Genomic DNA, 26,523 nt, shown 5'->3' on the forward strand with positions numbered 1-26,523 from the left:
GAATTTAATCCCCTCTTATTTTCCTTTTCCCACCCTCCCTCCCTCTTCTCCCCTATTCCCCTCCTGTGGACCAGTTGGAGGTTAGTCTGATGTATTTTGATGCTAATTACTGCTTACAGTCTCTGCCTCACCTAGTACCTTGCCTAAGAACCTAACCTGTTTGACCAATAAAAGGTCATCACATCTGGGCAGGGCAAATGGGATAGGCAGGGCTAAACTTCCAGGGCTTGGAGAGTCAGAATCTTAGGAGAAGAGAAGAGAGGAGCAAGAAGGCTGTGCCATGGCATTAGGCCATACTGATAAATTAACAACAACATAGACCTCTCACAGGTAGGACCCTCCCCCACCTTCTGACCACAGTCTATCAAGTCTCATCTGAATAGCCTGCATGCCCTTCCTCTGTGTTCCCACAGGGCCTCTCCACCAAGGGGCAGTGACCAAATCTTAGGTCCCAGAGTTTATGTCAGAGTCAGTCCCCAGCTCTCCTACACCACGTGGAGAATAAGCTGTCCATCTGCTATATCTGAATAGGTTCTAGGTTCTCTGTTTGCAATGTCCTTGGTTGGTGCATCAGTTTGTGCTGGAGTCCCTGGGTCCAGATCTGCCAGCCCATTCCATCGCCACCCCCCACTGCTGTCCTTCCATCCCCTATCTCTTCCAAACAACTCCCAGCTCTTATCCAAGAGCCTGGCTTTGAGTCTTAGTATCTGTCCCAATCCCCTACAGAGTGGAGTCACTCAGAGGACATTTATGTTGGATTAATATCCCACTTATAAGTGAGTTTATACCATGTGTGTCTTTCTGGGTCTTGGTTACCTGACTCAGGATGATCGCGTCTAGTTCCATCCATTTGCCTGAAATTTCAAGATTTCCTTGTTTTTGATAGCTGAGTAGCATTCCATTGTGTAAATGTACCACAGATTCTGTATCTGTTCTTTGGGCTGAGGGACATCTAGGTTGTTTCCAGATTCTGGCTATTACAAATAAACCTGCTATGAATATAGCTGAGCAACTGTCTTTGCTGTATGGTGGAGCATCTTTCAGGTATATGCCCAGGAGTGGTACAGCTGGGTCTTGAGGTAGCACTATTCCCAATTTTCTGAGAAAGCACCAGATTGATTCCAAAGTGGGTGTACAAGTTTGCACTCCCACCAGCAATGGAGGAGTGTTCCCCTTCCTCCACAACTTCACCAGCATGTGCTGTCAGCATATGTTTTTGATCCTAGCCATTCTGATAGGTGCAAGCTGGAAACTAAGAGTAGTTTTGATTTGCATTTCCCTGATGACTGAGGGCGTTGAGTATTTAAATGTTTCTCAGCCATTTGATATTCCCGTTAAGAAATCTCTGTTTAGCTCTGTATCCCATTTTTAATTGGGTTATTGGTTTGGTGGTGCTTAATTTCTTTCTATATTTTAGATATTAGCCCTTTGTTAGATGTAGGGTTGGTGAAGATCTTTTCTCAGTCTGTAGGCTGTCATTTTGTTCTGTTGACAATGTCCTTTACCTTATATAAGCTTTTCAGTTTCATGAGGTCCCATTTATTAATTGTTGACTTTAGAGCCTGAGCTCTAGTCTCCTATGCCAATGAGTTCAAGGTTCTTCCCGACCTTTTCTTCTAACAGATGTAGTGTGTCTAGTTTTATGTTGAGGTCTTTAATCCACTTGGACTTCAGTTTTGTGCAGGGTGATAAATATGGATCTATTTGCATTTTTCTACATGTGGACCTCTGATTAGACCAGCACTGTTTGTTGAAGATGCTGTCTTTTTTCCATTGTATGGTTTTGGTTTCTTTGTTGAAAATCAAGTGTACATAGGTGTGTGGGCTTATTTCTGAATCTTTGATTTAATTCCATTGATCAACCAGATGATTTCTATGCCAGTACCATGCTGTTTTTATTACTGTTGTTCTATAGTATAGCTTGAGATAAGGGATAGATTTTCCACGGGAAGATCTTTTTTTTTTGTACAGGACTGTTTGAGCTATTCTGAGCTTTTTGTTTTTACACATGAAGTTGATAATTGAACTTTCAAGGTCTTTGTATAGTAATTTTGATGGGAATTGCATTGAATCTGTAGAATACTTTTGGTAAAATGGCCATTTTTACTATGTTGATTTCTCCCAATTCACAAGTGTGGGAGATCTTTTTCACCTTCTGATATCTTCTTCAATTTCTTTCTTCAGAGATTTGAAGGGTTTTTTTCATACAAGTCTTTCACTTTCTTGGTTAGAGTTATGCTAAGATACTTTAGATTATTGTGACTATTGTGAAGGGTGTAGTTTCCCTAATTTCTTTCTCAGCCTGTTTGTTATTTGTATACAGGAGGGCTACTGGGTTTTTTTTTGTTTGTTTTCTGTTTTTAGTTTATTTTGTATCTAGCCACTTTGCTGAAAGTGTTTATTAGTTGTAGAAGTTCTTTGGAAGACATTTTGGGGTCACTTTTGTATACTATCATACCATCTGCACATAGTGATAATTTTAATCTTCCTTTCCAACTCATGTCCACTTGATCTTATTGCTCTAACTAGGACTTCAAGTACTATATTAAAGAGATACAGAGAGACTCGAACTCTCATGTTCAGCACAGAATCATTCACAATCGCTAAGGCAGCTCACTGTCCATCAGATGACCACATGAAGAAAATATGGCCTTTATTCCATAAGAAAATACTAGTCAGCCTTAAGAAGAAAATTCTGATGTTTGCAACATGGATACGCCTAGATTTCATACTACATAAAATAAGCAAGGTATACACATACACACACACACACACACACACACACACACACACACACACACAACACTGCCATCAAACTCATAGGTTGGAGCAGAGGTTGGATAGAGAAAGGGAGCTGTTGAACAGTAAAGCAGGAAGACTAACTTTAGATCTACTGAGAGAAGGACAGCTGTAACAGCATTCTGTAGCTCAGAATTCCTAAGAGATTTCAAATGTTTTAACAACAAAGACAAATAGATTAAAAAAAAAAACAAAGACAAATAGATAAGGAAATAGATTGATTAATTAATGTGACATCCCATAGTGTAAACACATAAAAATGTTATATCTTTCCCCCATATGCAGACTTACAATTCTTACTTGTCAATTAAAAATTAAACAGAACAGAAAGGCCAGCAACTCACACTATGTGATATATTTTATAATAGTTAAACATTCAAAAATTACTGAGCGCTAACATTTTCTTCATCAATTATATGTAAATGTGCCAAACTCAAAATTCTGTTTGTAGTAAACTAAAACACATAGGAGAAAAGGTATGACGATGATATGTATCTTTGTAAGATCAGTCTGATAGGATTATTTATCAAATGTTGCTGAAAACTATTAATATTCCTATTAATATGTGATATTATCATACAGTTTAAAATGCCAAGAACCCACAATTCATTGATAAGATGACCCCTGTGACAAAATTATAAGTGACAGTACAGAAATAAAACATATCCACTATGGTACTTACGCCCAAAGAGGAATCTATGTTTAGTACTTTTCTAGACTGATAGAAAGTGGCATCTAAAACTAGGTTCAGTATTACAAACTCTTACCCTCCACTAATTCTGCAAGCAATAAAAAGCTGTTGGCTTTGCGGTTTTGTTTTTATTTTTTTTATCTAAGAAGCAAATTCCTCAGACTATGCTACAAAGGTCCTCCCACACACCAATGAATTTCTTTCTTTTTTTCTTTCATGGTAATTATAGCAATTAGAGAAATCCTTAATACGATTGCTTTTTCCAGTGCAAAGTGAAGGATGGATTGTTGGAGATGTTTAGGGTGATGGGGTGACTAATATAGTATGTTTCCTAAAGGTGATATGAATACCATAAGCTCACTGTCCATGACAACTCACTTCTTTTGTTTATATTTTGTATTTTCAGTCAGGATTTCTTGAACATATAAAAAAAAACCTGAAGAAATATATGGAAAAGGCCATGACATTTAAGACATACAGGTTTAAACCAGTGGTTCTTTTTTTTTTCCCAGACAGGGTTTCTCTGCATTATCTTGGCTGTCCTGGACTCGCTTTGTAGATCAGGTTGGCCTCAAACTCACATCAGTCTATCTGCTCTGTCTACCAAGTGCTGGGATTACAGGCGTGCGCCACCATACCTGGCAAACCAGTAGTTCTTAAACCTTTGGGTCATGACCCTTTTGGAGGTTGCACATAAGAGAGCCTGCGTATCAGATACTTACATTACTAATTATAACAGTGGCAAATTACGGTTATGAAATAGCAATGAAATAATGGTTGGGTGTTCCCACAACATGAAGAGCTGTATTAAAGGGTCGCAGCATTAGGAAGGTTGAGAACCACTGGCTTAAACCTTTTATAACTAATTTTACTAAATTACACATCACACTTCTGTGAACTATACTATGCAAGGTGGGATTCTACAAGCAAAACCATTCTTATATAGAATATGTGGAAGTAAAGGAAAACAGCAATTGTTAAAACAAAACTTTAAAATTTTAAAAATTGTTAAGCTTGGTAGTTTAAAAAGATGTACAACTCAGCACACATTCCTATTAAAGCACAAAAGCACTATAAAGTGATATATTATAGACCACCTCATTTCTGTTGTGCTACTGAAGCTACAGAGAAGATTAATTTACACATAACTAAAAAGAACAGAAAGACATCTTCAAATATTCTGATGAGTGACCTTAGAAGGCGGCTAATTAGAGCCATACGTGTGCCTACTAACACAAAGAAATCAGCAGTTCCAGGACTGCCTATAAATTCAGATCCCAGGCTTGAGTGGAGCTCAGTGGTAGACGACACGTCTAGCACGTACCATGTTGCATCCTTAGCACTGCATACAATCGATCAAAGGCCACTGTAGCCCAAAGGCATTTTTATAAAGGCAGCCGTTGCCTGTTTGTTTCCTTTTCATTAGAATGGCGCTGGATAGAAGCCGAAGACAGCAGTGGGAACAGGTCTAGTGACCACCATCATCTAGGAATGTGCATTGTCAATGGAGGAACATGCTGCATGAATGAGTGGCAAATAATCAGGAGAAGCTGTCAACAACGGCAAAATACAGGTTCCTATGCTGACAAAGATTCCTTTCTTTGTTAACATTGTCGTACTCTGGATGGACCCAGTATTTCATGCATGTTAGGCAGGCATTCTGCCACTGAGCTACAATTCCAGCCCTTACTATAATTCCTGCCTACTGCTATGGGATTATTATGGCAGCAATACTATGCTATATATTCAGATTGATGTTAATGTGATATTCTGCATTTACCTTAAACAGAAGATGAATTAAGGCAAAAGATGAGTGGCTACTGCTTGAATCTGACTTAATCAAGGTTAGGGTAACAAAGCAGTCCTGTCACTGGATAGCTGAGCATGGTTAAGAAGCCTATTTTCCTGAACACTACAAAACCAAAGCACTGTGACACTCTCTTAATGCTTTTGCAGGACTTAAACTGCCTACTAAAGAATATAATTCTGTGTGTCTCTGCAGCTGTTTCCATCAGCTGCTGGATGAAGCCTCTCAGAATACAGTTAGGCTAGGCTCCTGCCTGCAAGCATAGCAGAGTATCACTAATAGTGTCAGGGGTTGGAGTGGGTCTCAAGTTGGGCCAGTCATTGGTTTGCCATTTGCTCAGTCTCTGCTACATCTTTATCCTTATGCTTCTTGTAACCAAGACAAATTTTGGGTCAAAGGTTTTATGGGTGAGTTGGTGTTGCTCTCACTCCACTGGACATCCTACCTGGCTACAGGAAGTGGTAAGTTCAGGCTCCATGTCCCTCACTGTTAGGGATCTCAGCTAGGGTCACCCCCACAGACTCCCAGAGGCCTCCCCGTCCCAGAAATGCTTCCCCCATCTATTTTCATTCTCTCTCCAGGCTCTTTCCCTCCCCTGCCTCCTGCTTTCCCAACACCTGATCTCTGACCGTCCCTTTAATCCTCCCATACTCTCTCCAACACAGCTCCCTTCTTCCATCTACTTCAGATGACTACTTTATTTCCTTTTCTGAGTGAGAGTCAGTCATCCTCCCTTGGGCCCCCTTTGGCTTCCTTCAGTCTAGGGGTTGCAGCCAAGCAATAGGCCTAGCTTGTGTGAAAGAGTGGGAGGAAGAATTGAGGGAGCTGGTGGGGTCAAGGGCACCACAACAAGACCTGGTCCTATGGGGGCTCACAGAGACTGAACCACCAACCAACGAGCTTGCATGGACTGGACCTAGACCCCCTACACATATGTTCCAGATGTGCAGCGTGGTCATCATGTGGGAACACTAACCACGGGAGTAGGAGCTGTCTGACTCTCCTGCCTGCCTTAGGATCCCTTTCCCCTAGCTGAGCTGCCTTGTCAGGCCCTAGTAGGAGAGGATATGCTTAGTTCTGTTGTGACTTAAGATGCCTGAGTGGGTTGGTACCCCTCAGGGGCCTCTCCTTCCCTGAGAGGGAGAGGACAGAATGGGGGAGAGGGGACTGAGGGCAGGACTGTAAGGTCTTCATAATTCTCTAACAGGAGCTCCTATAGCAAGAGACCTGAGGGAGTCCTCATTGGTACCCACTGGAAGCTGCTAACAGTGGTGGAGAAATACTCCTACCATCCATCTTAGTTCAGACTCCGAAGGACAGAGAGGCTCATAAACAAACACTGACTCCTCACAGTTCTGGCAGCTGGACATCTGAGAGCAGAGGTACATTGGTCAGGACTCTCTTCTGAGCTAAAGATTTTCCACTTGTACTTGTATCTTTTCATGACAAAAAGAACCAGAGTGCTTGGGGGCGGGGTCTCCTTATACATTCACTAGTCCCATTCATGAGAGAGCAGGCCTTAAAACTGAATTACCTTGCAGCAGCCTCATTTCCTGGACAAACACTCTACCTCTAAGCTCTAAGAACATCCCAGTTCGTTGTCCTACCTCCTAATAAGACACTGGGGTTAGGATTTAAAAAATCTACGTTTTTGGAGAGACATAGACTTTGAGTCCACAACACCTGTGAGAGATTAAAAACCTCAGTATTGAAGGACCCATACTAAGATACCTATGATTAGGTGATTTAAAACTGTGGTACACTGACAGAAACAGTAGACCAAAAAAGACCCCAAATCCGTTCAACTACTGGCTGAGATAACTCAGCTTCACACTAAATGCCTGCTGGAAGGAGGTAAGAGGCTGCTCTCAGGACAGATGTGACTTAGCTCAACTATTACCACACAGCTGGCATCACAAAGAGAAAATAGAGACGAGGGAAAGGGGCAACAGAGGATGGGATGGGGAAGTGTGTGGGGAATCCTACCAGTTTTCAAAAGATGACAGCTATTGGAATTAACAGAAATTTTAAGAGAAAAAAAAATTTTACAAAGATTTAGTGTAAAAGTAAAAATAGATGGAGAATTTCAGCAAAAGGAAACTGTAATAATGAGAACAAAAAATCTCCAATGTGAACACATAGGCACACACGCACACACACACACCACATATATATCTCACAGTCAAGATGTCAAAAGAAATCTTGAATGTATAAAAAATAATTATTGAAACAATATATGGAGTAGGGCTGGAGGATCTGGAGAGATGGCTAAGTGGTAAAGAGCGCTGGCTGTTTTCCCAGAGGGCCTGGGTTCACTTCGCAGCACCACATTGGGGCTCACAGTGTCTGCAACTCTAGTTCTGGGTGGCGTTGGTAGGGAACACCATTCACAGACATAAACACAGGCAAAATACCTACACATAACACTTTTTAAAAATTGAACAAAAATGAAACAAATGAATGTCCCATCAGCAATAGTAATCCCTAGAAGTGGGAGTTGCTACCGATAAGCAACAGCAGGATTTTACTTGCTGACTACTTGGTTCATGTCACTTTTTAAGTGTCAGAAAATTCTCTGAGGTAAGTGTTTCATCTCACATCCAAGAAACAGATACAATAGCACTCTGTAGGGCAGGATTTAGATCACAGCTGTGTAGCCCACCACTCCCTGAACCACTCAACGATTTCTACTGGGTATGTTGTTTCCACCACAATGGAGCACTATAACCAGCAACGGCCAGAGCAACAAATGGATCTGTGCTGTGCTGTCCTGTTATACATCACCATCATTGCTAAGTTGGCACTAAGTGTTAGCTCAGTTTACACAGTTCTTCCCAGATCAATGAACATTTTCAGGCAATGAAACATCTGGCTCTACCACCTGTATTATTCTGTACTTCTGTTTAGAAGCAATTCTTTCTTTTCCCTCTTCAAAAACACAGTGAGAAAAATCCTACCAAGAAAAAGGTATTGTTATTTCCAAACCGTCACTACTCACAGGAGACACATTCTCTAATAACAGTGTCAAGCAGTGCTCTAAGTACTAAATTTATTTTTAATAAGCATTTCACTTTAGGATAATATTAGATTTATATTTTTAAAAGGCAAAGCTAGTTAAGAAAATTCCCTTGGCTTTCCCCCTCATTCTGAGGGTATTTGTTCCACCCAAGACCAACATTGTTCAGTTGCCAGTAACTGGACTCATTTTATCAGAATGCTTGCTCCAGTTTGCTCAGTCCTTCCTTTTTTCTACTTCAGAAATTAATCTAGAGCATATAGAGGGGGAGGAGGCCCCCCTCAGTCACAGTCATAGGGGAGGGGAGTAGGGGGAAAGCGGGAGGGAGGGAGGAATGGGAGGATACAAAGGATGGGATGACAATTGAGATGTAATATGAATAAATTATACACACACACACACACACACACACACACACACACACACACACACACACACTCATCGTAAGTCTCAGCCATACATTTGGATGGCAGCCTATAGAAAGGGGCTGCAGAAAAAAAATCTTTGTTTTTGTACCATTTGTCCTCAATTGTGTGGTGTTAGTATATCTTGTTGCTGTAGCTAGTATTAAATCCAATTTCTTTAATATTTTCATACTGAAAATCAGCACTTCTCAAAGAATCATGGACCTCAGCACCAAATTTGAACTGATGAGACATCTGGCTTTGTGAACAGAAGTTTTATGATATTTGGACTTTTTATTATGAGAGAACATTGTTGGACAACATAGACCTCAGCGTGTAAGTCACTCTAATAAATCACATTTAATATAAGGATAAATAATAAATATATTTGTTCTAAAAAAAAAGAGAAATTAATCTAGCATACTGTTTAGCATCTAGCTGTCACATCTCCTTACTCTCAACTCTGACAGATTTCTAGTTTCTTTGTTTTTCACGAGTTTAGTAGGTTTTTAGGAACACTAGGCAGGTAGTTTTGTAAAATGCTTCTTGATTTGAATCTACTTGATGCTTTTCTCATGGTTACAACAGGTTCTAGTCTTCAGAAAACAGTGGGGCCCTTCTCATCACATCCTGTTAGGGCACATCCCACACTGCTGCTGGCACTCTGCCTGCTCAGGTAGTTTAAGTACTTGTGACAAGGTGTGACCATGAAGTTAGCCTTTCTCCCCTTCTCCACTCAAATCTTCAGATAAAGAAATCACACTCTCAGAAGCAGAAGATGGGGAGTGATGGGGGCAGGGTAGGGAGGTATATTATATATACTGCTTGACACTCTTCCCTAAGAGAGAGAGAGAAGTGTGTGTGTGTGAGAGGGAGGCGACAGAGACGAGAGAGAGAGAGAGAGAGAGAGAGAGAGAGAGAGAGAGAGAGAGAGAGAGAGGGGGGGGGGGGAGGGGAGAAGTGACCTGTGCCAATAATCCCAGCTCTGGTGAGGCTGAGGCAGGAGGATCCATGAGTTCCATGCTAGTTTGAGTAACATATTGAAATCCTGTTCTCCTCAACTTCCTAAAAAGTTTCCTCTTTTGCCTCATTTTACTAATTGATAATTTTAGTTATTGTGTAAGGGTTCAGATAAAGTAAATGGTTTGGGTTGGGATTTTGTCCTTTTAAGAAAAACCAAAGAACAGTCAGTACCCCACTTTTCAGCTCAAAGTTTCTGAAAACAAAACAATTTAATATGTTATAATTGAGGAACAATTTTGATGGCACAGATATAGAAAGTTGATCTTGGGAAAAAAGCAAGGATGATTCAAAGGTATGATTTGAGTAGAAGAGTCTTCAATGGGGCTAGGTCTTCAATGGAGCATCGACTGCTGTACATGCTCTGTTTGGGATGCAGGGTAATAAAGGGCAGGAAGGAAAGGAAGTGGGTAAGAAAATGATGGGTCCTTTCCCTAGTAACACTAGGATGCTCAGTTCTGGCCCCTACTGTCAGAACTCTAAGAGTGGAGATCAATAGCAAATTAGTCAGGTATGTGGAAAGGAGAAATGTAAATTATTCTTGTTTTGACAACAACTATTCACCGGGCAATCTCTTTCATAGTACACAAGAAATGGAACCACTTTGAACAGAGCTTGCCTCATTATACACTGAACAGGAGAATGGTCCGGCAACCCCATACTCAGAAGAAGAAAAATTTAAGGAATATTTGCTCATTAACAATGATACATTTTAGAGTCATAGCATATAGTGTGTGTGAGGGTGCAACTTTTCCAGTGTTTTCAAACTCCTGCCATATTACTCTTTGAGATTGTGGTGAGGGGAAATTAACATTCCGAGGAATGCTCAGAGATTTTAAATTTTTGATTATTTTAAAAATACTTCTAAACACCCTTCACACTATCATTTGGACAGTTAATCTATGCACTCAAGGATGAAATGCACTCCGTTTAATAGCACATGCAAAGTACTGCTGCTGACAGGAGTATTCACACAATGAAAGACAGAATTTAAAATTAAGATCTTCCAAGCAGCCCCATATAGAATCACAAGTGGGCCTGCCCCTTTAGGAACTTATTTTCAAAGGACTTACACCAAGCACACTATGTATGTGAACTCACCAGAATGCAGTTTGTCTTTCTCATTCACCTTCCTGAGTGATAACAGCATACCCATACATGCATGTGTTCATACACATGCATACAATAGGCAAGGGTGTACATATGAGGGAGAACAGACTTGCAATTGAAATTCCAAAAGCTGAGGATCTCAGAAGCATCAGTAATCACAAAACAGTTAAAGGACTTCTAGAAAGTCAACAAGGCAAGGTAGGGGCAAGAGAAGGAAAGAAGTTACTGATCTCTTTAAGAATTAACTCAGAAGTTTGAAGCGTTAGTGCCAGAATTTTTAATTTACTTTTATTTGTTTTCCTTTGTGAGGATCAGGGAGGGGAAAAAGTTGCCTGCCTCACCTCCACGCTCAACTATTTCTCACAACAAAGTATCTTCTACTGCCCTGCTGCTACTAATCCAATGCCAAAATGGCATTTCCTATGTTTATTCTGATTAAAAAAACATCATCCACTTCAAGGAAATTGTAATACAGAGACATAAATATTATGATATATATTATACACACATATGAATCATTTTTCTAAGAGTAGAGATAGCTGATTAGTTTGAACACATATAAGCAATAATAATCTATTTGTACTAAACAGAAAATATTCTAAACTTTGAAAGTCCATGATCTATCTGACTAAGACAAACATTCTATTTCTCTGCACTGCTCAGCTTATGACTCTTTCTTGAGTCATATCCCCACATAATTCCAAAGGGTTTTCTAGTATTTACTATGTCTTCATGTGCTCTGTCTTCATCAAATCTCTTCATTTTCTAACTTAAATTACAGATTACAACCTAATATATAGGTTTCACAGTTTATGTTCCATTTTCCCATAATATTTATAACAATAAAGCACTATGGTATGTTATAGTAGAGATAAAAGAATAACATGTTACATTTCTCAAGACAGCAACTGCTCACATGCCCCTTACACCTCACGCCAGCTTGAAGAGCTGCATTATAGTTGGCCATTCTACACCCTGTAGTTTCTATAGATTCAAGGGACTTTCTGTTCAACACACGCAATGTATGCTTATATGACTTCTCTGGGCCAGTAGCTCTCCTAGAACTGTTGTACTCTTTGGGCTTTTTCTGGTACTACTCAATATTCTTACATTTCTCCAGCTACCGCTTCAGCTTATTATCCTATGCTAACTTTCTATACCAATAAACACTGGGGTTTATCTGTGGCTTTTACTTCTCTGCATGTTCTCATTGGGAAATCTCATCCAAAACTCAAGAGTATGTATGTATGTATGTATGTATGTATGTATGTATGTATGTATGTATGCATGCATGCATGCATATGTTTTTCTGAGATGTCTCACTATATAACCCAGGTATGTATGTATGTATGTATGTATGTATGTATGTATGTATGTATGCATGCATGTATGTGTGTTTTTGAGATGTCTCACTATGTAGCCCAGGCTGACGTTGAACTTGGAATCATCCTGCTTCATCCTTCTTAGTGCTCAAATTATAGGTATGGGCCACCACATACTGATGGTGACTCAGTCATAACTGGGTCTACTCTCAAAGGTAATTTGAGCAAAAGGGAAAATTATAATTCCTTTACTCTTTTTAAATTTTCCATACCCATAAATGTCTTATCTACAAACCAGCCATTGAGACTGTGTTAGCTCCTACAATAGCTCTGCCTTGCCTATTCTGCCTATCCCTAGCTAGTCGTCCCTTCCTAAGCATCTCTGCTGCCTCTCATGTGACTCAGTCCTTTGTATCTCCCTCACGTGGATTACTGATGCATTAGACAATGGGCTCCTGCACATTTAACTTAATTCATTTTATTTTTATATTTTGAAATTAAAATGTAATCATTGTTTTCCTATCCACTTCTCTTCCTCCATGCCCTATGCCCTTTACTCTCAAATCCATGATCTTTTTTCGTACACACACACACACACACACACACCTACCTAAATTTATAAACAATGTTCACGGTTCCTATGGTTACTTGTACTGTATATGATTTCAGAGCTGACCACTTGGTATTAGAAAATCAAATAGTAGGTTTCCCCTGCTCTCAGCATTCCTTAGGTGCCTGCAGAGGTCAGCCTTCGTACTTTTGCCACTGAAGATACTCAGTGACACTGGACTGGACTGACCCTCTAGCACCACTGCCTTCCAATGTGCTCTTGCAACTTCCATCACCACCACAACCTTCCTTTACATCAAACCACAAGTTTCTGAACACTTACTTCAGCTCTGCTCAACAGAATGGTGATGATGTAACTGTTCTGTACATGAACATGTATAGAATCTAACATGGCAAGTGTGATGAAGGGACTGAGATTTTATTGCGTTCTAATTCAACTTGTCACTTGAAGATAGGGGCTCCCATAATAAGTAAAGATCTATGTTGTTTCTGTCAATCCTGGGGTATGTCCCTCTGTCCATAAGCATGTGTTTGGAACTATTAAAAATTCAGTCTTTACTAAGCTATCTATTTCTTCTACAATAAACTTTACCTGTTTATGCCTTTCAGAAAATTTATCCCTTTACAAATGATATAAAAATTTCATAGATAAAGTTATGTTAGTTCATATAACCCATTACTATTTTTAATATTTGTATAATATGTAGATATCTGGCCTCTATCTTTTTTGAATTGATAACTTATCTTCTTCTCTCTTTTTATGCCCTACAAGGATGAACAATTACAATTTTTCTTAAAAAAAGAAACAGGTTGGCCTTAATGGTTTTATCTATTGCTTTCCTGTTTTGTAATTTCATACTTGACATTTACTGTGTTTCCTTTGTAAGTTTCTGGTTTTTTCTTAATAATGGCTTTTCCTGTGACAGAGCTGATGTCAAACATAGCATTTACTACAGACAAAATCAGCACATCAACTCCACACTTCACCAAAGAGACGACCAAGTTACTAGAGAGGTGGGTAGATGGATTGGAACAAAAGTATTGCATCTTACAGAGAGTGGAAAGAAGAGGAAACAGAATTGGTCTACTTAAGAGCTACAGAGAGGTAAACAGTAGCAACACAGACATAACTAATAAAGGGAGTGGTATGAATATATAAAAGGACCTAAGAATAGCTACCTCCCCATCTGAAGTCTTGACCTTGAACAAAGACTAACACTTTTTTATAATTCACAGAAAGTAAAAGCAATTAAGGGCCATAAGGCAAATGGTAAATGTGATTCTACTTTTGCAAGGTTCTTTTAACAAGAAGTAGTACAATGCTAACTCAAAGTACATTTTTATAATTGAGAGAGCAGCTACTGAATATGTAAAGAAGTAAAGCTAAATCAAAAACAACACACTACACACCCAACTATTACTGCAAGGAGGCAATAGAAGAGCCTCATAGGAAAACAGAAATGACACAAATAATAAGCCAACAGAACAAGAGAACACCTAAATTTAACTCTGTCAATAATAGATTAGAAACCATTGATTAAAAAGCCGTGGTTGGCAGTTAAGAACACTGGCTATTCTTCCAGAGGACCCAGGTTTAGTTCTCAGCATTTACATGGCAGCTCACAGCCACCTCTTACTCTAGCTCAAGAGGATCTAACACTGTCTTCTCATCTCCATAGGTACCACACATCAATCAAATACATTTTTAAAAAAGAAACTAGTATGTTTTTAATATAATCACATGAAAGAAATAAAAATATCTTTAAAATTGCAAGTGCACTATGATACAATTTGTGTGACACAGGCAACATACAACTTAAACCTACAATTTTTTTCTTTAAAAAATTTTTTTATTAATTCATTCATATTATATCTCAATAATTATCCCATTCCTTGTATCCTCCCATTCCTCCCTCCCTCCCTCCCACTTTCCCCCTACTCCCCTTCCCTGTGACTTACAATTTTACATATGTGTAAGAAATAATGAAAATCTTGGGAACAATGGCCTATTTTAATCTCCAGGTTTAAAAACAAAGGAGCACTAAGGGGCCAGGAGTGGTGGCACATGCCTTTAATCCCAGCACTCAGCAGGCAGAGACAGGCAGATCACTGTGAGTTCGAGGCCAGCCTGATCTACAAAGCAAGTCCAGGACAGCCAAGGCTAACACAGAGAGACCCTGTCTCAAAACAAACAAACAAACAAAAATAAAAACAAAAAAGGAGCACTGAGTCCCAAGTAAGTTAAAGAAAGGAAATAATAGTAAAATTTATGAAAATTAAGTAACACAACCAAGAAAGAATATTATGAATGTCAAAAGTGGTTTTTTAAAGATAGCTAAAATAAACCCCAAAAGATGGTGAGAAAAGAGGAAAAGGTTCAATGCATAAAAGACAAGATATTGCAATGGATATGAATAAAAAGAAAATAAGAGAAGTCCAACATCTTGTAATGGTGAAGTAGCTTGTTTTGAACCAACTCTTGAATAGATGACAACGTTACAAGCTCTAAATATTTATATAAAAAATAACGGGAGAAGAGATGCCAACTATACTAATAGGAAAACTTTGGGTGAATTCCCATTTTCTATATCTGAATGTACACCCAACTCAGCTCTGAACAAAACAAAGCTCAGATAGAAGGTTGTGCCTATTGTTAACAACAGAAGGAGGAAGAGGAGAAGGAAGGGGGAAGAAGAGGAAGAGGAGTGGGAGGAAGAGGAAGAGGAGGGGGTGAGGAAGAGGAGGAGGTACAGGAGGAGGAAGAGGATGAGGGGAAGGAAGAAGAAGAGGGGGAGAGGGAAGGGGGAGAGGAGTGGGAGAGGGGAGGAAAAGGAAGAGGAGGATGAGGAGGGCCAATGGAAACTGAAGACTGCCACTACTACAGGGAAGAAAAAGGGTCTACAAATCCCATGTATGAAACTGTCTTAAGATCTGGCTGACATGAATTACACACGCATAGAGAAGTCTCCAGGTGGACCATCAGGAATGAATGAACTGATTATAAATTCTAGATACAGCTCAGTCTCAAGAAAGAGTTTAGTGTCTGAGTTTAGATGTAGCAAAATAAAATTTAACACTTTACAGAATAATACAACAGAATGTAAGTTGTGTACAATGCATCATTCAGTATATGGAAGAGAGATGGAAAATTATAAGAAAATATGGTTCATGATGGTATCAATGGAGGTCAACCCTAAAATAATCTAGGTGCTGAACTTATACAAGAAAGATTTAAAACAGTCATTTTAATGATGTTCAATAATAAAAGAACACAGAATTCCACACAGAAGAAAATATACAAACTAAAATGGATATTTTCTGTACATAATTTTTTCTGAATAAATTTTAAAACACAAACTGGTGATGTTAAAATGAGCCAGTATCCAGAAAGATCAATGTGTTCTCAAATTTCACATTTTTAAAATTTCATTTGGAAAAGTGGTATTGTAAATGGTACTTTTTACATTTCATTCAAGAAAAACTTTTTTTTTTTTAAATGGAGCAGCAAGTTGAACTCATAGCCTGTGTGTGTGTGCTAGGCATGTGTGTGCTAGGCAAGCATTCTACCGTTGAGACCACATCCTCAGCTCTGGCTCTACTTTTAAATTTCCCTTTTTTTAAAAAAAAATTTTTTTTATTAATTTATTCTTGTTACATCTCAATGGTTATCCCATCCCTTGTATCCTCCCATTCTTCCCTCCCTCCCATTTTCCCCTTATTCCCCTCCCCTATGACTGTTCCTGAGGGTGATTTCCTCCCCCTGCATATGCTCATAGGGTATCAAGTCTCTTCTTGGTATATAAAATTTGTACATAGTCCTGGATTTAACAAAGTCATTTCCATACCAGAATATAATATACTTCGAGTATATTACTTTCTGTCTTAGTTATGGCTCTATTGCTCAGATGAAACACCAAACAACTTATAAAAGAAGCATTTAATTGAGGGAAGGCTTGCTTACAATTTCAGAGGGTGAGTCAATGACCATCATGGCAGGAAGCACAGCAGCAAGGCAGGCATGGAGCTGAGAACTTATACCTTGATCTGCAGGCAGCAGGCAAATAGAGTGAGCATCTCAAAGCCCACCCCTAGTGACATACCTCCTCCAAGGCCACACCTCCTAATCCTTCCCCAAGAGTCTACCAACTGGTAACCAAACATTCAAATGTATGAGCCTATGGGGGCCAGTCTCATCCAGACCACCACAGCTCTCATACCCTAATACCCTTCATTCTGCTCTCTCCCATCTCTCACTAGTGCCCTTTATTCCCATTGTCGGGTTCATCTTTCTTTTCATATATATGATTTATATAACTATATAAGATCTAGGACCCAGAAATGATAGGAAATACATTGTTGTTTCATTTCTGTTGCTGTGATAAAATAACCGGACAAAAAGCAATTTATGGAAGAGTTTATTTGATTTATAGGTTATAGGTTACAATAAGCCTATTATTGCAGGCAAGTCAAAGCAGGACCTTAAAACTTTATTTTCACGGTCAAGAGCAGAGAGAGAGTCAACATATAACTGCTTGCTTGCTTTCAATTACTTTTCTGTTCTTTTATACTTCAAGACTCCCTGTCCAGGAAATGGTGGTGTCTACAATGGACTGAGCCTTCGTATATCAACAAACAAGACAGTCCTCCATGGAATACCCACAGACCAACTTGAGGACTCCTCATTAAGCCTCTCTTCCCAGGTGATTCTGGGTTATATGAAATCGACAGATACCAGTACACATGTGCTATTTGTGTTTTTGAGATTACCTTAATACACTTAACTATAACAACACTTGTGTTAGTTTTCTGGAAAACAGCCTAATTTCATTCTTATTTACGGCTGAATAAAATTACATGCCATATTTTCTTTATCCACTACTCTACAATAGATATCTATGTTGGTACCACTACTTGACAATTGCAAACAGTGCTGTAAGAAAAATTGATTTGCAACCATCTCCACTATGTTGATGTAGAGTCTTTGAATAGCACATCTATGAGTAATACAGCTGAATCATATTGATTCTCATTTTCATTTTGAGGGTCCTCTATACTAATGTCTATGTGACTGGATTAAGTTTCATTCTGACATGCAGTGTATAAGGGTTCTGCCTTTTCTGCATCCTTAGAAGCACTATTATGCTTTTTTCATGACTGCCATACTGACTAGGGTGATGTGGAATTGCATGCCATTTTAATTTGTATTTCAGATAACTAGCTAGTATGGTTGAACTTTTTTTATTCATGTTTACTGATTATTTGTATTTCACTTTTTGTGAGCTCATTTCATTAGCCCACTTACTAATTAGGTTTTTTGACATCTTGCTTCGGTTTTTGAGTTCTTTGTATATTCTATATATTAATCCATTATAGCTTGTTGAATGATTATTAATATTTAAAATTGAATGATTATCTTAGTGAAATCAGCAGTTACTCCTAACCAGCTTTCTACCCAAATAACCACACATAGAGACCAGGATCTACTTAATTACCTTACAGCACAGTGCTGTGAAATACTGACTCCATCCTAAACCTCCATCCTAGTATAGTTTCCTATTATTCTGATTTTCCATTTTATACTTGCTTTTAAGTCATCTCCTGAGGCCCAGTTCATTTCTCCTGATGTTTCCCTGTCTTCTCTTCCTGGCTCCAAGCTCTGCTTCCTTCTCTTTCTCCTCCCCTCACTGCACCAGGATGTCCCACCCTATTCTATGTTATTTCTCAGCATTGGCTAGTTTGTTTTTATTGACAACACAGAGAACAAATGGTGACATGTTTGAACAAACTTGAAACAGAATAAACATAACAATGCAATGTCCTGATTGAAACCAGATAGTGGAGTGAAGATATCAACATTTGAATGAACAAGGGTAAACTGTTCCCAGCCATCAAGAACATTATGCCAATATACTGGTAAGATCTCCCATTGTGTAGGTTGTTTCATTACATGATTTGTGTTTTACTTTGGCATGAGGGTTTTTCGTTGTTGAGTTTTTTTTTTTTTTTTAGTTTTGCTTTTAAGAAATCTCAGTTTTCCTGGGAATAAAGCTTCCTCAAGACCCAGCTATTCCACTCCTTGGAATATACCCAGAAGATGTTCCACACACAACAAGAACATTTGCTCAACCATGTTCATAATAGCAGCCTTATTCATAATAGCCAGAACACGCAAGTGAGATTAAAAAAAAAGAAATCCCAGTTTTCAATTGTTGGCATTATTTCTTGAACAATTAAGAGTTCTTTTCAGAATATCCTTATGTATGCCAATATATTGATAAGTTTTCCATATTTCATTTTCTAAATTTCAGATCTTAAAGTTTTTGAACTGTTGCTATTTGGAGTTGAATTTTTTTTTTCAAGACAGGGTTTCTCCGTGTAGCCTTGGCGGTCCTTGACTCACTTTATAGACAAGGCTGGCCACGAACTTACAATGATCCACCTGCCCCTGCCTCCCAATTACTGGAATTACAGGTGTGAGCCACAGAGTCCAGCTTACAGTTGATTTTTGTATAGGATTAAGGGTAAAGGACCATTCCCCCCAATAAAAGTCAAAGCCCTAAACTTAGCCAGTTACTTGGAAATTGCAGGAGCATCTGACCCAGATACTAGATACCCTCAGGCATCAGATGGTTTACAAAAAGAGACAAAAGACCCTTAAGTTTCAAAAACAGCTTATCTAAGGAAAACAACTAACTCTTCCATTCTGTCTCCAAGGGAACCACTTTCACCCGTCCCTACCCTTAGCTACAAAACCCCAAACTTAAAGCATGTGATCTCCTTTCTTTGAAACTTGGTTACTGTATTGCTGTGCCCTATACCCAGATCACAGTGTGGTCAAATCTTGAGACATCACCTCTCAGGTTCAATAAAGTTGCTCTAGCTGTCAGGGTCGCCTAAGTCCTCACCCTGCATTACCTCCTACCAATTTAATTCTTACGGTAGAGATGTAGTTTCATTCTTTACATGTGGAACCCAATATTTCTGGTACCATCTGATAAAAAGCTTCTTTTCCCCAATGCATGCTTTGGTATTTTTGCCAAAACTTAGGTGGCGGGAGCTGTGTAGGTTTATACTCACGTCTTCTGTGCTATTCAACCGGTGTGTCTCTTTTCGTGTTAGTACTTTGTTGTTAGCTATCACGGCTCCCTGGTGTAACCTGAAATCCGGCATGGTGCACTTGTTCAGGGTAGCTCTGCCTATCCTGGATCTTCTGCTCTTCCACAAAAATATTAGGATTGTTCGATTTCTGTGAAGAGTGACATTTGGATTTTGATGGGAGTTCCTTTTGGTATGACAGCCACTTCCACAAAATTAATTCTGTAAATTCATGACTGTGAGAGGTATTCGTCAATTTATTTCAACAGTGGTTTAAATTTTTAGTGTATAGGTCTTCCACTTTTTTGTTAGGCTTATTCTAAGATTTCTATTTCTTAAATTTGTATGAATTGAGCTGGTTCCTTAATTTCTTTCTCAGCATGTTTGTTATATTTTATCTTAATTCTGAACCCAACACTTCACTTCAAATGCTTATCCAGTCTAAGATTTCTTGTAGTTTTTTTCAGCTTCTTATATTGAATCTTATGATTTGCAAGTAAGGCTACTCTGACTTATTCCCTGTTATTTGTATCTTATTTCCTTCTCTTGCTTATTGGTTTAGCTAAAACTTCAAATTCTATATTGGAAAATAGTTGAAAAAGCAGACATTTTTGTCTTGTTCTGTTTGTAGATGGAATTATAAGTTTGTCTTCACTTAGTATAATGTTAAACAGACTTGTCATGCATAGCCCTTATTATACTGGGATATGTTCTTCCTAAGTCTGGTTCCTTCAAGGGTAGCTCTGCTTTTTAATATAAATTTTCAGTTATTTATTCCAATAGATATTTGCATGCTGAACATGAATCCTTCTGAGCCTTGAGGGGTTTTGTTGTTGTTTGGTTTTCTTTTCAGATTCCTTGAGACTCTTATAAAAGTAATTCAATCTTTGCCTTAATATCTAACAAATACTCTTCTACCACCATGCTTAAATTTTTCTGTGGTCCATCAAAAGGCTTTCTTAAGAAACACATAATATGCTCTGGCCTGGCACACAAAAACAGATTAGTCAACTAAGTAGTCCCTTTGCTTTTTATATTTCTTGCTATCATAGTCTAAAGATATTATGGTAAAAAAGGACAAGCTGGTTACACAAATAACCTTAAGATTTTGTAACTGAAGGCAGGGAAGGGAACGAGGGTGCATTGACCCTCCGCAGCTCAGGTCCCCACAGCCTGCCTGGGAAGGGAGGGGGTCTGGTAGGTCCCAGTTTGCCACAGCCCGGGAGTCTTGATGGCCATGGGAGGCTTGGGGGTGCACAGACCACCTTGCTGGGAGGGGCAAGGGGTTGCTGGTGCAGAACTGTGATTCGGAACCCGCGGGCAAGGCGCTGTCGCCTGTGCGGATGCGGAAGAATATCTGCTATGTGGTGGGGGTCGTGTTCCTCAACAAGTAGGATGAGGTGTTGATGCAAAAGACCAAAGGAGTGCAGGGGATCGTGGTACCTCCAGGCAGGGAGGATGGAGCCAGGAGAGACCATGGTGGAAGTGATGCAGCGGGAGGTAGAGTTCTGAAGACTTCCAAGAATGCGGATGCTGAGTCCCTACAGGCTGGCTGGTACTCACATGTCTCCCTGCCCACTCCACTTAGAGCCCACGATGTTCTGCAGCTGGTAGAGCTGGGTGCCAAATTCTGCCAACAAGCCATGCGCCCTCTCACTCTGCCTCAAGAGCTTCCCTGCAGTGTGGTCGGCCAGCAGTTGGTGACTGTCTTTACAACAGTCCAGTCGGTGTGTGTACTGGTGAGCACAGTGCGGACACCTCACTTGCCCATCACTGCCTGTGGTTTTACCCTTATGGAGCAAAGGGGTGGCATCAATGCGGCCATCTTGCGGCTGCTACAGGAATGTCTGACTCTGCACAGTTTGGCAGTGGAGACCAAGGGGTTGCTTGGGCTGCAACACCTAGGCAGAGACCACATGGATGGTATTTGCCTGAATGTGCGCGTGATGGTGGCTTTTCGGAACCCAGGGATCCAACATGAGTCCCCAAAGGTTCGGGGTGAGAACTACTTTTGGTGGAAAGTACTAGAGAAAGACTTAGAAAAACAGCTTCTACAGAGTCCAGGAATCATCCCCCTGAACAGATAGAGAGGTGCATACTGAGAACCATGCTCCCTCTGTGGCAAGGAAGAGGCTGGCAATGAGAGCTCTCATTGCACTGTGCGCAGGCGCAGGGACCCCACATTGAGCCCAATGGGAGGCTGCCGTGAATCCAGAGTTAATGGGCTCAGCTGTTCTGAGGGTACACAGTGCTTCTCTTTAAGATGGTGAGGAGCTTTTTGAATCCTAAACGGCAGCATTTTCCCTGTCCATTTTGGAAAAGGCCCCATGCCAATCCTCCCAAGCTCTTAGGAATGTAGTGGGGGGTGGCATATGGGGGACTCATCCCTCATAGCCGAATCCTCATTGTTGAGCAAAAAGGTGTTACTTTTTAAAAAAATTTGTAACTGTAAAACTGTGTTTTGTATTTTTGCAAGCAATATTTTATACTTCTTAGGTGGTATTAGATGATCATCCTAAATTTGACACATGACAACATATGCAGGAACAGAGAACACAAGAGAAAATTCAAGATTACTTTGGAAAACTCAATCTTAATCACAGGCCTCAAAGAACTCACAAAAACCAAATCACTGTCAACAAGAACTCCTGGAAAGAGACTGCAAAGACTGACAGCTGCTAGAACTGCAGTGATGCGGAGCGGGTGCAATGCTGCTGGTCCAGAGGCTCATTAACACATCCCAGGCTAGCTTCACTTCCTTACCCACCTCTGTGTCTGACCTAACATCCTGTGACAAACAGACAAAAGCCTTTTGAAATCTATTAATGCAGCAGATCCACAAACCTAAGAGCTAAGAATGTTCTTATAATCTGAAGCCCATCTTGTAGCAGTAACCGCCTCTGTTTGATGTACCCACAAATGTTTTGTTTTGTTTTTTGTTTGGTTTGGTTTTTGGCTTTTTCGAGACAGGGGTTCTCTGTGTAGCCTTGGCTGTCCTGGATTCGTTTTGTAGACCAGGCTGGCCTTGAACTCTGGGATTTAAGGCGTGCGCCATCATGCCTGCCTGTACAAATTTATTTTTAAATTGCTTTGATCTATGATGTTCTTTGTTCTGTAAATCTATAAAACTTCATGAATCTTCATATAGCTATTTCCACTTTGAAAAAATGGTAGCTGCATTAACCTAAATCTGTGTTCCTGGACCATGGTCATTCAAATTTAGATCTAGAATAAACTATCTCTTATTTTGCATCAACATCATCAATAAAATAAACATAATAATTCAACAAATATACCGGAAACAAAGTCCCATGAAAAAAATTGTCAAACTACAGACATGCAAAGGCTTCATGCTTCAGAATTCTGTCACAAAATATATTTGATGTGTTTAGTAAAAAACAATAAGTGAAGAAAGAACAATACATGTGTATGGGACCTGAGGAATTTAGTGAGAACGAAGCAAAGAGAAACAGATAATATCAAGAAAAATGATATGAAGAATAAAAAAAAAACCTAACATATTTCTCCTCAAGAGTTTCCAGATGATTAAGAATGAAAGCGGTAACAGTAATAACAAATAACTAAAAATTCACTAGCACCAACATCTAAACTTTCAGACTTCAGATAACAAATGATTCCTCAGAAGGATGAATAGAAGACACCACAACTGGCATCACAATGAAGTCATATATAAGATGGGCAATGGCTCAATTTACATATGTTATTACAAATAATTAACAGTTTGTTTATAAAAAGTAATTAATATATGTCATGAGTTTATACAGCTGTGCTTCTACTTCCCAATCTCATGTAAATATATTCACACCTGACACTCTCCCAAGTTAGTTTGCAATACATGGTCAACTTAGATATAAAAAGTATTTGATGGGTTTCAGACAGTTATTAATTGCAAATATAAATGAAAACAAGTTATGTTAGTATCTTAAAAACAACTGCTTCTTAACTCTATCAAGAAGTAAACTGAGGGGGGGGGAAAGTAAACCGAGTAACTTCTCCATAAGGAGGAAGCAACTACATTTCAGAAATTCCTATTTTGAAGGGAAAGAGAAGCAAGTGGATTTATTACAAGTTAGTTAAATTTAATGTACTAAAGAAGCCATTTAATTTCTCAAAATGTGCACTACTCCAACCTTATTGGAGTAGTTTTTGAAATTTGAAAACATGGAAGAAATGGAAAAAAAATCACTTGAAAGAAAGACACAAACTACTAAAAGTTTCTTAAGAAGAAACAGATAAACTGACTGGAAGTTTGTGGTTTAAACTAAACCACATCCTAAAGTAGGGAAAATGCATTCTAGGACCAGAAGGTTTCAGTTATGAATCTTAACAAAAATTTAAGGAAAAAGCTAAAATGTATCCTGCATCAATGAGCTTTACAAGGCAACCAGGAGGGAGAGCCACCTAGTGGGAGTCCACTGCTGCCCAGGGCGGGCTCTACTAGGAGGGAGAGCCACCTAGTGGGAGTCCACTGCTCTCTGGGGCAGGCTCTATTCCCAAGAGCACTTGGGACTTACAGATTAAAAAAAGAAAGAACATGAAGTTGGGGGGTAGGGGGTGGGAAGGTGGGGATGAATCTAGGAGGAGCTGCAGGAACAAAGAGTGAATATGATCAGAATACACCATAAGAAATATATAAAGAATTAATGTAAATATCATTGTAAAAATAATTCTATCACCAGAAAATTAATTATATACCCTCTGATAAGAAGTGTTTAAAAAAAAAAAAAAGGAAATATTTCTCAAAACATTCTTCAAGTCCAGCCTTACCCTGGTACAAAATCAGACAAAGGCATTATGAAAGAAGGAAAATTTTAGGATAATATGTTTTAAGACAAAAATTTACAAAATCTAGCAACATATAAATGGATAATATATCAATCAAGTAAGGGTCAGTTCAGAAATGCAAAGTTGTATACTAGAAGATCACTTCATTTAATAACATATTGCTCAGTTAAACAAGCAAAACCAATTGATACAATCATTTCAATTGGCAGTGAAGCAACTTTTTAGCAAAACTTAATATTCCTTTGTTATTGAGACAGAAAGAAGGAAAGACAGACAGACAGACGGACAGAGAGACAACTATTAGGGAATCAGGAAGGAAAGAAACTCCCCTAACCATTCCTTTGATCTCACGGAAATGTTCAATTTTATTGAAAGCTAATAAAGGACATCTAGGCAGAGCAGCAAAAACCACAGTTAGTGGCTAGAGGCTAAATAATTTCCTATTAAAATATGAAAGAAAGTGAGGATGGACTATAACACCAATTTCGTTCATCCTGTATTACAAGTTCTCATCACTGTGTAAGATAAAGAAAAGAAATGAATATACAGATTATTTAAAAAAGTGAAGAAATCTATCCTTATTTTCCAGAAAACCTTAAAAAAAAAAAAAGAAAAGCCTTAAAAAAGTATCACATTATCTAAAAACTAAAAAACTAAAAACTCAACTACAATCAAATATTGTTTTAAGGGTTTTTTTGTAAATATTTTTAAGAACAATAAGTGCTTATAAAAACATTGTTGAAGCATTATTTTTATCTCAAGATGTTGAATTAACATTTAAAACTTAAGAACCCTTCTATTATTTCTGCCTTAGTTACAGCCATCTGTGTTTTAAAGAAGCCTTTATAACATACTTTAACACTGTCATTGCTATTACAAATATTAGAAAACTTTAAGAGCTAACTTTACATTTAAACTCAAGAGACTATCTAAAACACAGAAAACATGGTATGTTAGATATCTAAGTTATAAACACAGGTTAAGTACATTAATAGTTTGTTGTATTAGCCAAATTTAAATTATTTTTAAAGTTTAAGTTATTATATTAGGTACCTGGAATTGTTTTTTTGTTAGAAAAGGCAATTACTTTTAGTTAGTATTTAATGAGGTATCCAAAGTAGGCTCAAGCATGTAGAGCAGGAGAAGTTGGTGTCTGTGGGAGTTCCAATAAGATTGCCTCTCACTGGCTCCTCTGGCTGAACGCTTGGCCGCTAGGGGGCAGAACTGTTTGAAAGGCTTAGAAGGAGTGGGCAGCACAGTCTTCTTGGAGGAGGTGTAGCTTTGTTAGAGTAGGTGTGGCCTTGTTTCAGTGGATGTGGCCTTGTTGGAGAAAGTGTGACCCTGCCAGTGGGCACTGAGGCTTCATAAATCCATGCCAGGCCTTGGCTCTTTGCTTGCTGATCAGAATGTAGCTCTCAGCTACTTCTCCAGCACCACACCAGCCTGCCACAGCACTCCCACCATCATAATAATGGACTACGCCTCCGAACCTGTAAGCAAACCCCCAGTTAAATGCTTTCTCTCATTAAAAGCTTCTGTAAGGCAGATGACACCGTAAAGAGTACAAAGCGACAGTCTACAGACTGGGAAAAGATCTTCACTAACCCCACATCTGACAAAGGTCTAATATCCAAAATATATAAAGAACTCAAGAAATTAAATACCACCAAACCAAATAACCCAATCGAGAAATGGGGCATGGAACTAAACAGAGAATTCTCAACAGAGGAATATCAAATGGCTGAGAAACACTTAAAGAAATGCTCAACCTCCTTAATCATCAGGGAAATGCAAATCAAAACAACGCTGAGATTCCATCTTACACCCATCAGAATGGCTAAGATCAAAAATTCAAGCGACACCACATGCTGGCGAGGATGTGG

General features: G+C 39.0%; 1 protein-coding gene and 1 pseudogene across 4 annotated transcripts in view; one reads left to right on the top strand and one right to left on the bottom strand.

The window, feature by feature from the left end:
- The window catches only part of KIAA1328, a gene marked incomplete at its 5' end in the record, with an annotated part of 236,140 nt that overhangs the window by 153,434 nt on the left and 56,183 nt on the right, over positions 1-26,523 (bottom strand). The gene's annotated exons all lie outside the window — the stretch shown is intronic.
- LOC311596343 (8-oxo-dGDP phosphatase NUDT18-like) lies at positions 21,018-24,260 on the top strand (annotated as a pseudogene). Its single transcript has one exon. The product of its transcript is annotated as an 8-oxo-dGDP phosphatase NUDT18-like (transcript).

Source organism: Acomys minous (assembly GCF_964271855.1).
Source record: "Acomys minous genome assembly, chromosome: 4".
Classification (NCBI taxonomy): Eukaryota; Metazoa; Chordata; class Mammalia; order Rodentia; family Muridae; genus Acomys; species Acomys minous.